This window comes from Mya arenaria, chromosome 4 (assembly GCF_026914265.1).
Source record: "Mya arenaria isolate MELC-2E11 chromosome 4, ASM2691426v1".
Taxonomy (NCBI): Eukaryota; Metazoa; Mollusca; class Bivalvia; order Myida; family Myidae; genus Mya; species Mya arenaria.
In genome coordinates, this window is record NC_069125.1 from 32727997 (window position 1) to 32740149 (window position 12153).

At 34.1% G+C, this 12153-nt stretch overlaps 1 pseudogene; it reads left to right on the plus strand.

Annotated features, from left to right (window-relative positions):
* Positions 1 to 1830: 1830 nt before the first annotated feature.
* On the plus strand, positions 1831 to 9239 carry LOC128230759 (methylthioribulose-1-phosphate dehydratase-like; annotated as a pseudogene).
* Positions 9240 to 12153: the final 2914 nt, after the last annotated feature.

The window sequence follows — 12153 nt, forward strand, 5'->3', positions numbered from 1 at the left end:
TCGGCCATGAAAGTTTTAAAGAAATGCTGTTTATTTTTAGCCAGGTCTGCATGAGCGAATTCTATTTTTAGCCAAGTTTACATGTATATGTTAATTCAAGTCTAGAGTTAAGGGAGACAATTTGCAAGTCTAGGATTTTGAGAGACAATTTGCTGTTGTTTGTAGTCTGTAGTTTGCGCATTCATCTTAACAAAATTGATTGTGAATGTTTAAGTTATGCACCTGGTGTCATTACTGTCCACACCCAGGGTTCACAGGTTTGGTAAACATAAATCTGGAAAGGTTTGAAAATCTTTTTGTGTGTTCTTGCATCCATCTCAGCACAATTGATTGTGAATGTTTGTTCAAATTGATCAATGTTGTCCTAGGATGCCCTTGACTTTGACCTTTTGACCAACTTTTTTTAACTTTTAAAACTACAGAAAATTTTACTATGAGTACAGTTTTGAAAGCATTTTTTTTAGTCAGATGTCTTTTACTTGGCACATATTAAAATAGTTCATGCAACTAATCTGCTTACAATACTTTCTGGGCTCAGATGTTGAACGTGCTACGTTTTCAGGTAACCCAAACACAAAACATAAACTATATGTATGTTGCCTTTTACCCATACATACATGCTCTGGTTTGATATGACCACAAACGCCATGCCAGTAGAGCATAGGCCCTTTTGGGCCTCTTGTTTTATTATCTTTATCAGAGCTATTGCTGTTTTATTTCAACCAAACGCAGAATACCATTCTAAGATAAACCAAATAAATTGAAAGCGGTCCCTGACGATGTTTTTTTACTCAGTTGTGCGAATCCCTCTAACGTCAACCCCTTGTTTGTCGTCATAATACCGTAGGTATGAAGTCATGGATTTTATCAGTTTTCAGATATAATATTTGCACGCTGCACGCTGCATGACGCCATTGTAAGGTCTCATATACGATGATGCTCCAGAGTGGGCCAAACATATTTTCGGAAGAAGAATATTGTTCGTTATATCCGAATATTCGCAGTTCTTTATAATTAAATGTACATGTTTATATTTTAAATGCATAAAGATACTCCGCAATTTTTAATCCACTTACAACTTAACCTACAGGGAGCTTACTAAATAATGATATTAACCAAACAAAAACAAAACATATAAAACACGAGCTGACCCCTTTGGGGCCACATACCTCCCTGTCCACTATTGTTATATTGTATGAACCATATCTTGGCATTAGCGGATATGTGATTTTACTGTTGCTTCTTTTCTTCGAGGTAAACTAGGCTAAGCTATTTATGTTAATATATGGTTAATAGTTCTGTTCTTGTGTTTTAGTATTTTACAGAATGTAGCAATATATGATATACTAATAAACAAGAACAGAACTGTTAACCGCATACCATAAATAGCTTAGTCTAGCTTGTATATCTAAGCTTGAAGAAAAGAACCAACACTATTCACATGTATTCATACAACCTGCATTCTATGTATTTTAGTTTTTTCATTCGATGAGTAAAACACACTGCTAAGGGAATCGGAGTTCATGTGGACACCCCATGCAAAGCTTTTGTTTATCGTTCGTTCATGCTTCTTTTCTTTATTGCAGAAATATTTTTCAAATTATACATTTATAATAGTATAAACCTTCTCATTTGCACAATACACTGTACGAAGAACGCATGTCAATGTTTAACTAGTGCATTACCTAGTTTCCCATCTAAATGTTAGTTTTCTGCAGTGTCAGTATAATTTTGCTGTTAGTGTACATTCCCGAAGAGTTATCTGTAATCTAAGTATTGGTCCCAGATGTTATGCAAATTACTGCAGACTGACCTTGGCGATGGATAACTTACCTAACTTGAAAATGGATGTAAATCTGAGGTAAAGGCTTTTTAGGGGCTTGTAATTAGGCATTGCAATTTTTCTCTGAAACAAATAAATTCGCATTTTAGTGATTTCAGGTTCTCAATTGACTAGTTTTGTTTAAACATATTATATAATTAACATGATGAGTTGAAATGACAACATATTCAAAACATATAATTAATAACTTGACATAGATCATCTTATGTATGGAGCACTAGTTGAAACTCATATTCGGTTGAGATTATGAATTGTAAGATTTAGATCTAAATTGTCATTATTTTGAAAAACTCATACCCCATAACTCATTTAAAGTCTCCGTTTACATTAATAATACTTGTGACTGTTGATAATTATAGTAATTTAGATATGTTATTTTACTTACACACGCACATACACACAAACCATTGGTGATGTTTAAATGTCATATATATGTGCTTCATAATTATGTTCACTGTTTCATTTTATATTGCCAATATATGCAGGTTTCACTGTTTGATGATAGCACATGCATATTATTTGCCTTGGTGGAAATAACACTTTAAACTTAAAGAATGCAGGTACATTAATTTTTGGTAGATTTTAAGACCACTCTTGACACTTGTTTCCGAACCTGATGAAGACTGCGGGTACTTCAAGTAACACTGTTATAGAATATAGTGTTAGATGATAATGGTGTTAAATCTTTATGTTATTGTTATAATGCCAATGTTATTTCAGGACCTACCTCGGCATCTGATTCCGGACCTAGGTCGGCTGTTTTACCAGCATGGCTGGGTGACGGGTACTGGAGGAGGAATTTCAATTAGACATGGGTAGGTTATTTCATGAGTACCAAATACGTGTAAACTTGTGCTTCTTTCCCCCTTGATTTGAATTGTCCTCCTTTTCTACCGAATCCTGCACAACATATTACACTAAACTATTTTGTGAATCTGCGTTAATAACATTACTATTTCAAGAGTCTGCCCCAATAACATTAAACTATTTCAAGAGTCTGCCCCAATAACATTAAACTATTTCAAGAGTCTGTACCAATAACATAACTATTTTAAGAGTCTGCCCCAATAACATTAAACTATTTTAAGAGTCTGTACCGATAAAATTTAACTATTTAAGAGTCTGTACCAATAACATAACTATTTTTAGTGTCTGTGCCAATAACATTAAACTATTTTGAGAGTCTGTACCAATAACATAACTATTTTTAGTGTCTGTGCCAATAACATTAAACTATTTTGAGAGTCTGTACCAATAACATAACTATTTTTAGTGTCTGTGCCAATAACATTAAACTATTTTGAGAGTCTGTACCAATAACATAACTATTTTTAGTGTCTGTGCCAATAACATTAAACTATTTTGAGAGTCTGTACCAATAACATAACTATTTTAAGTGTCTGCGCCAATAACATTAAACTATTTTGAGAGTCTGCACCGATAACATTTAACTATTTTCAGAGTCTGCGCCAATAACATTAAACTATTTTGAGAGTCTGTACCAACAAAATTAAACTATTTTGAGAGTCAACTCCAATAACATTATACATAATAACTATCTTATCTCAAAAGAGAGAAGGACTACTGAATTTTCCCGGTGCAATTTACTGCCCTTTAAAGGCTACAAAGCCTACATTTGTACATATTCCCTAGCAAAAGTGTCCTTTATTCATCAAAATGTATAATATCTTTCCAGTATAAGTTAGACACCATTTCTGTGATAGAATAAAAATCAATGTATTTCATTGAAAAACAAACATTTAGACCTTAACAAGACCAGATCTAAAACACTAATTATATATTTAAAAAAAATGTATACTTGCTGTAATGTCATTTGTTATGAATTTGTTTATTCCCATTGTCTGGTTGAATTGAAAACAATCACAAAATAGTTGCATGGTGTTTTAAAAAAGTGATATGTTAACAGTGTTTTCGCAAACTTGGCCATGCATTTTCTAGGCTTACAATACATGCTACACCATACTTGAACTGTGATACTGCTTTAAATTAAAAAAAAATGATTGAGTCTCAATCAGTTCTCATAACTGAAAGGCTTAAATTTTCTGGTAGCTGAAAAAGATTGTGTCCCTTACCATAACTATAGTAATAACATCTGTCCTAGCATTCATCAAAATTAGGTTTTTGAATTTACAAGCTGGACTCCAACCCTAATACTGGGCTTCAGAAATTGGAACAAAACTCAGATTTCAAGTAAGCCTAGCGAACATTATGCTATTGCTGGGCTTCCGGGCTCACAACGGGACATTCCATGGGTAACCTCAACTCTTGTTTTTTCTCGCAGGATTTTTGTTATTGGGGGTATGATAAATTACACCTCCGACATGACGTAACGCCATATTGGTTCAGGACTGGCCACGTGGTAACCCCGGTGACCCCATGTTTTTCAATATTTGGTCACTAATTTTAAATCGTACCAAAAGGACGTCTGTTGTCCGTTTCCGATGAATAAATGCAACATTTTCCAGATACTATAATTGTCTTGATCAATGTAAACAGGTTGTCAACCTGATATACATTAGGGGTTAGTAGGTGACCCTATATGGGAAAAAACAAGGCGCAACAAACCATATGAGGATTCTGGATTTGCTCCTATATCGGGTCACTTACTTACCCCGTATCTTCAGGTTGTCAACCTGATATATACATGTGGTTAGTAGTTGACCCTATATGGGATAAACAGGGCGCAGGAGATCATACGAGGGTTCTAGCTTTGCTCCCACATCGGGCCACTTACTAACCCCGTATCTTATCATATGTCGCTATCCGCGTTCCCAATATAATTTCGATCACTGTTCTAGATGCAGGGGCAGTAATACACACTCACTCCAAGCAAGCAGTGATGACTACGCTTCTCTTCCCTGGCACGGAATTCCGTATCACTCATCAGGAAATGATCAAAGGAATCAAAAAGAGAAACAAATGTGAGCGTATAATTCAGTGTGTGTATATACCACGGGATAAATTACGTCTTATATGCTACATCAGAAGACAACAGTTTGCTTGAAATGAAGACCTAAATCAATGTTAACTTTTCTTCAATTTTAAATAAAACAAAGTGCAGTCTATGCCGCTTAAAGAGCCCCGTATTTGTTTTTTTTTACCGAAATTTGATAAGATCATTAGTTTCATCAAACACTGCGGCAAACCTGTTTCCAAAATAATGTTTTGACAGTGCTCCGTCCGACGGCCGTATTGTGAAAAGGTTTCTCAATCAAACTCTGGTAAAAGACCGAAAGGAGGCTCCGTAAGCGGCGTAGACTGCGCTAATGTTTCATTTAAAATGGTGAAGAAATAGTGAAGTTATCTTTAATTAAAGTTATTTTTCAAATCAAAATATTGCCTTCCGACATAGCATTTATGATGCAATTTATCACGTGGTATACGCACACTGTAATTGCCATGGAGGGTTATGTGCATAAAAGGAAAACTCCACGAAGCAGTTGCTTCCCTTTGCTGTACAGAAATCACTGCCAAATCACATTATACTGATCAAAATCATATGATGTCTTTAAAAAAGTAAAAATATTCTTACATTTGAAATTTATTATTTTATTATTGTAAGGGGCTAGACAGCAGATGGTCCTAAAATCGGCAAATGCATTATTTCCACAGAACAAGCCTAGAATTGTCAATAAAAACTAGTATGAGTCAGATAACAAATCATTTTACATGATAAAAAGAATATTTTGTCGCGGTCTCACCATAAATTACCTTTAAAAAATAGAGCAAAATGCTTTCCCAGTTACTAGTATGCATATTTAGCATGTTAAAGTCCCGCTATTCGTGCAGATACATATACCGACGCTATTAATTGGGATTTACATGCAAGACAACCTTGTAAATTTCAAATTGGAAAAATACGCAAAAACTGCGAAAGATACATGAGGGATAATCGATGTGATACATATTAAGTAAGATTCAATGCATTTTATTTTTATGTATGTTTTTGACATTTTTTCTTGCACTTGTACCATCTGGTGTCTAGTTTACGATGAAAACAGTGTTACTAATGATACTTTCATAAAAAATGTATAATTGCGGATAAAAACCATTTTCCCTAAAATCACTGCGAGGGAGATAGATTCTAAAGGGTAATTATATGCTCGGTATGATATAATGAGATTCCTTTCTTTTTCTATGATTGGAATATTAAAGTTAAATTTATTGTTTCAGTATTTTTGATGCCAAACAAATACTGTACCAAATATGCTCCAAATTAAAGGGGGAAACTTTCATTATATCTGGTTAACTAAGCTTTTTACCAATTTAGGACTTTTGTTGATATATGTCAATTATGAAGATTCTCTTTTAAACTCAGATAGATTGTGCCGTTTAACACAATTGACATGGAGCTAAATCAGATTTTGACTGCCCTCGCTGATTACTACTTTTGTTTCACATAAGAAAATATTGAAACCAAGTCTACATTCATTTGTTTATTCAGCCTGAGGTTTATCACGTGACTATTAAATCTCCCCATTGGATACAATAAATGAATATTTATATCAGGGTGGATTAGAGTGGTGTCAGTTATAACAAAACGCTTCCTTACTTTCTTCAGCTGAGCATTACCAGTTCGACGAAGAGCTTGTTGTACCGATTATTGAGAATACTCTGCAGAAATGAGATCTGAAGAAGCGTATGGCCATCGCCATGGAGGATTACCCAGAATCTTGTGCAATCTTAGCGCGACGACACGGCGTCTATGTTTGGGGACCCACTTGGGAGAAAGCTAAGACCATGTAAGGCTTCAGCGTTTTTTACCGACAAAAATGGGGCCGAAAATTGCACCCCCCCCGCCCCCCTCATTCACTCATTCACAATCCAACAAAAGTAAAAATAAATCACAAAAATGGACTCAAAATTCACTATCATAAACAGCTTAGCTACGCTTAGGCTCAAGCTTGGTTTAAGCTAAAAATGTAATTATTAAATGGCAATCTTATTGCATTGCTGTTGTTATTACGTTTCCAGAATAGAGGTGCATTTAGTCGCCGCTGTGTTCGTCCGTTTGTCCTTCTGTCTTTTCATCTATCTTTCAAACCCTTGTAAGGAGAAAAACTACTGATGCCAGATGGGATTAAAATAAAACTTGGTATATAGATAAATGGCTATAATGCACAACAACCATACATCTATCTTGCATATTTATTAAGTTATCTCTCCTTAACCCTTTTTTCATAATAGGAGCTTGTCCGGGCCATATCTTGGAAAATACTAAACGGATTGAAAAAAAAACAAACTCGGTCTACAGATAAATAGCAATAAGAGGAAGTGCAGTGCAAAAAATACCATTCTTTTATCACGTTCATTTATTAATTATCTCCCCTTTACCGGATATTTTTCGATGATTGGATTTTCTGAAAGTATCTAAGGGATTTAAGTGAAAGTTCCAAAGAGATTGGAATGAAACTTAAATTATAGATAGAATAATGGCATTAAGAGGAAGTGCAGTATTCAAGAATAATAATCCTACCCTGCATATTTATTTACTTATCTCCTATTAACCTGATATTTTTCCATAATGAATGCTCACTCGGGCCATATCTTGGAATGTTCTAAAGAGATTTAAATGAAACTTGGAAAATATACTGTCAAAGGTCAGGAATGGCATAGAGAGGGGCAGTCCCAATTGTTATGAAGAAATTGACAAATGACAATACAAGTTTTAACAAATATATTATTTACATAAATTACAATAAATAGAGATCATCTTATGTACTATGGTTGAATGTCACTACTGCCACACTGTTACGCTGTTACCAGTCTACCACTCCACTATCTCAATCTCCCGCTAACGTAAACGTCACACAGACGTCACCCGGATGTCGACAACGGCGTCACACAGACACCACATAGACGCATCGACGTCACACAGACGCCGACCACAGGAAATACAGGCGTCACTTATACGTCAACACTGACGTCACTCAGAGGCCAATCCAATACACGTCCCGACTCTCGACGTCCACGATAGGATATATCAACGCCCACCTAGGCGTATCCGTCCTCAGCACCAGCCTGCGTTACCGGTACAAACACGAGGTCCACTGACATCCCGCCCTGTTAGCGTCCGGAAGCCCAACTACGTTGAAAACGTCCTATGACGTCATGAGCCCCAAAACGTCAATGTAACCGTAACGTGGCAACCATAGCAAACGATGTTCTGCTGTTTACGTATAACCTGACATTCAAAATTACGACATAAGTCATACTATTTACTATATCATTGCTTACCTGAATTATATTTAACAAGCATGATTATACACTTTTACTCTCAACAATCATGCAAAGCAAAACAATAAAATGTCGGTTCATTCCCCGTCGAGGCAAAACTGTGAGAATCTAAACAATTATAGTTTAACACGAATGAAAATAGCTCTCTAGATAATTATATGAGCAAATAATGCTTACAACGCTTACTTGCAATATAAAAACCTGACAATTGCAAAGTACATGTACAAGAGACAATATTTACATGTATTTACAAACCTAAATTGTAATGCAAGAATGTCTATAAAACAATTATAATGTAATGGCACTTACCCTGGTATCAGGTGTTAATAATACTTAGTATTAATGCACATTCATTTCCCAACAGCTTTTCGGCTGCATAACTGCAGACGTGGCAGTTCCGTCCGTCCACCCAGAGAATGTTACACGTCTGTCTTGGTCAAAAACCTGTTCCCAACTAACTAGAGAATTACACACCCAAAACATGTACAAATTATGATGACGTAAAAATGGTCAGAGCAGTGAAAATTGGTCAAGTGTTACCGTATCGTGTCGATACAATACTACCTAATGATTGATTTTAAATCAATGTTTAAACTAGTTCAAGCAAATTGTATTAAATGATAATACCATAATATAAATGTAAAATGAGATTTGTGACATATACAGATCGCAATGGCATTATAAATTGTTTGAAGATCTATATTCATGCTATCATGCAAACGTCCTCTTTTTCTGATATTTGTGAATTTCAATTACTGCTTTTTATTTGATTGCTTGAAACTTACTTTAAATTTAATTATCAAACCTGCCGATATCTTTGGTTGTTTTGATTTTTCACCTTGTGTATAATAATACTAGAGCCTTTTACCTTCTACCAGCAACTTGTAGTACAATTTTTGCCTTTCCCACGAAAATGGGATCTTGGGGAGCATCCATCGCTTCCAGCGATACTCTTCGACTCGTATAATATTCATAAGTATGAATTCATTTACATTCTCTTGTTTTCAGGTGTTAGTGTTATGACTAACTATTTGAGATTGCCATGGATATGAAGAATTGTAGCTTTGACCCGACTGAGATTCCTGTTCCTCCAAAGGAAGTTATAAAAGATTTAGCTAGTCTATTTTTCAAAGAGTAACGTTGTCTTTTCATAGCATAGGAATGTCAAGTTCCTGGATACCACTTTTAGATGGCCCCACCAAAAATCTTCATAAACATAAAAAAAGTTGAAGTTGGACCTTTTTATTTTAAAAAAACGCTATTACTATCTGAGTATATTTCTGTTATTGTATATCTATATTTATTAACGGTACCCACTTTGGGGCATAAAAAACACATACTGTGTTCCAATGTTAAGTCATTATCTTTTTTCTACTGTTGGAGCTCTTCAAACAATCACAAGTTGCGCCAAAGCTCAAAAGCAGGATTGTTTTTTTGTTAGGTTGGTAAAGTTGAGAACGTTTTTTTGATGGGTATTGAAACAAAAGCTTAGCTGCTTCGAAATATATGATGTTTTTTTTCTGTCGAATAATGATACACAAATCTATTTTGTTAAACTAAAGATAAGCATTTTCTGTTGAGTATTGATAAAAAACCCATAGTTTGTTAACTCTACAGCATATGTTTCTGTTGGGTATTTGCTCGTTAAACTTGAGATAAAAGAAATATGTTGGGTATTGACACAAAAGCATAACTTTTTCAACTTGAGATAAAAAAAGTTGGGTATTGACACAGAAAATTGTTTGAGAGAACCTTTTTCTGATGGGTATTCATACAAAAACATAATTGTTTGAACTTTTTTCTATTGGGTATTGATACTTAAGCATAGCTGGTTAAATTAAACAAAACTTTTCTATTTTTTTACTCAAGATAACTGTTTTTTATTGGGTATTGATACTTAAGCATAGCTTGTTAACTGCAGATAACTTTTATTCTGATAGATATTGATATAAAAGCATAGCTTGTTAAACTTGAGAGTACTTCTTTGGTGAGTATTGAAACAAAAGCAAAGCTGGTTAACTGAATACAAAAGCATAGCTGTTAGACTCGAAATCAAAGTTTTAATTAAGGGTATTGATACAAAAACATTACTTGTTTGTCTTAAAAAACCTTTTTTTTTATAGCATTGCCTGTTAGACTTGAGGGAAATTGTTTCTGCTGGTTATTCATACAAAACAAAGGCATAGCTTGTTAAACTTGAAAGAACTGCTTTCTGTTTGTTATTCATACCAAAGCTTATGTTGTTAAACTCAGGAAAATATTTCCTGATATATACTGATTAGGTTGTTTAACTCAGGAAAACTTTTTCTGATAGATATTGATACAAAAGCATAGCTTGTTAAACTCATGAAAACTTTTTCTGATAGATATTGATACAAAAGCATAGCTTGTTAGACTTTAGAGAACTTTGTTGTGTTGGTTATTCATAAAAAAGCATAGCTTGTTAAACTTGAGAAAACTTATTTCTGTTGGTTATTGATACAAAAGCTTAGGTTGTTTAACGCAGGAAAACTTTTCCGATAGATATTGATACAAAAGCAGTAGCTTGTTGAACTTCAGAGTACTTTTTATGGTGATTATTATAAAAAGCACAAGCTGTTAACTGCTTACAAAAGTATAGCTGTTATTATTTTTTTTTTTTATGAGGGATATTGTTACAAAGCATAGTTTTTAGACTTTATGAATATGACAACTTACAATTGCATGACATATTTATTGATGATGTATAGTGTGCGTGTAGTTTTGAGAGAAACTTTAAACAATTTTATATATTTAAGAGAAACTATAGCATTCAATGTGATATCATTATTGATACAAGTTGATATTCATATTTGTGTTGTTTGTTAGAATCACTTATATAAACATATTTGTATTGATGCTGGTTAAATTCTCAGTCTACTGCATTTATTGTTTTAATTTTAATGATCATGCTCAGAACAGAATACAAAGCATGATGTTTTTATCATTTAATAATTCATTAAATAACTTTTATCCCTTGGTCGCATTAAATAAAGTTATTTCAATGAAAGTGTTTTTTTATTATAATTTCGGAAAACACAGAAGAAACCAGTTTTTCGAGGTGAGCGTATATGCCGACTTTTATAAAATGGGTATCAACAACCTATGGTCAATCATGTCTTATGTTATTAGATAGGCCTTTTCAATTTAGCTAACTCCCTTCCAGAACGACCTCCTAACCACGTTCAAACTTGCATTGAAGATTTAAGTGTGTGTTGTTGTATAGAGTAAATTATTAAACATTTATATGGAATCAAAAACTATCCAAATTATTTGATAATTTGGAAGCATTTGTACGGGCAAATAAGTTGACCCATTGTTTCACTTTTCGGTAACTTCTTCTCAAAAATCATAGATATAATAGGTAGATTCTTTGAAATTGATGCTTTCTCATCATATCAAAATATGGCAACTATGTTCTCATTGTGACTTAAGGTAATCGTGTGAAAATTGTGGAAAAGACATCATTGTAATTACGGCAAGTTAGCGTTGTAAAGTATTAAAAATAGTGTCATTGGTATTTAAGAAGGTGGCGTGTTAAGTTGTTGCGAATGGAGATAAAAAAATCGAACGCCTAAAACAATGTGATGATTTCAAATTGCGTCAATGTTAGTAAGGAGGGTAACCATGTGAAAATGTTGGAAAGGGCGTCATTATAACTAAGGGAAGTAAACGTGTACATGTGATACCATGGAAATGTTAAAAATGATATACGACACAACAAGGCAGTAAAACTACGGATAATTGATTTAAAAGCCTATTAACCAGTGACATATGTTTATTGACGTTCATGATGTTGAATTCGTGCGCCACATGGAGAGGAAAATGAGGTCATTGATAATCATGCCGTGACAGAATATTCGGGTGGAGGATGAAGTGAGTATGACATTGCAATACCAATGATAACCACAATTTTTATGAGGTCGGTATCACTTGCCAGTTGGCGTGACAATAGGCACAATTGCTAGCAATTTGACAAATAAACCGACGTGCTGTCAAAGGATATTCATGGTATTTATGTTTTTTTATTATTT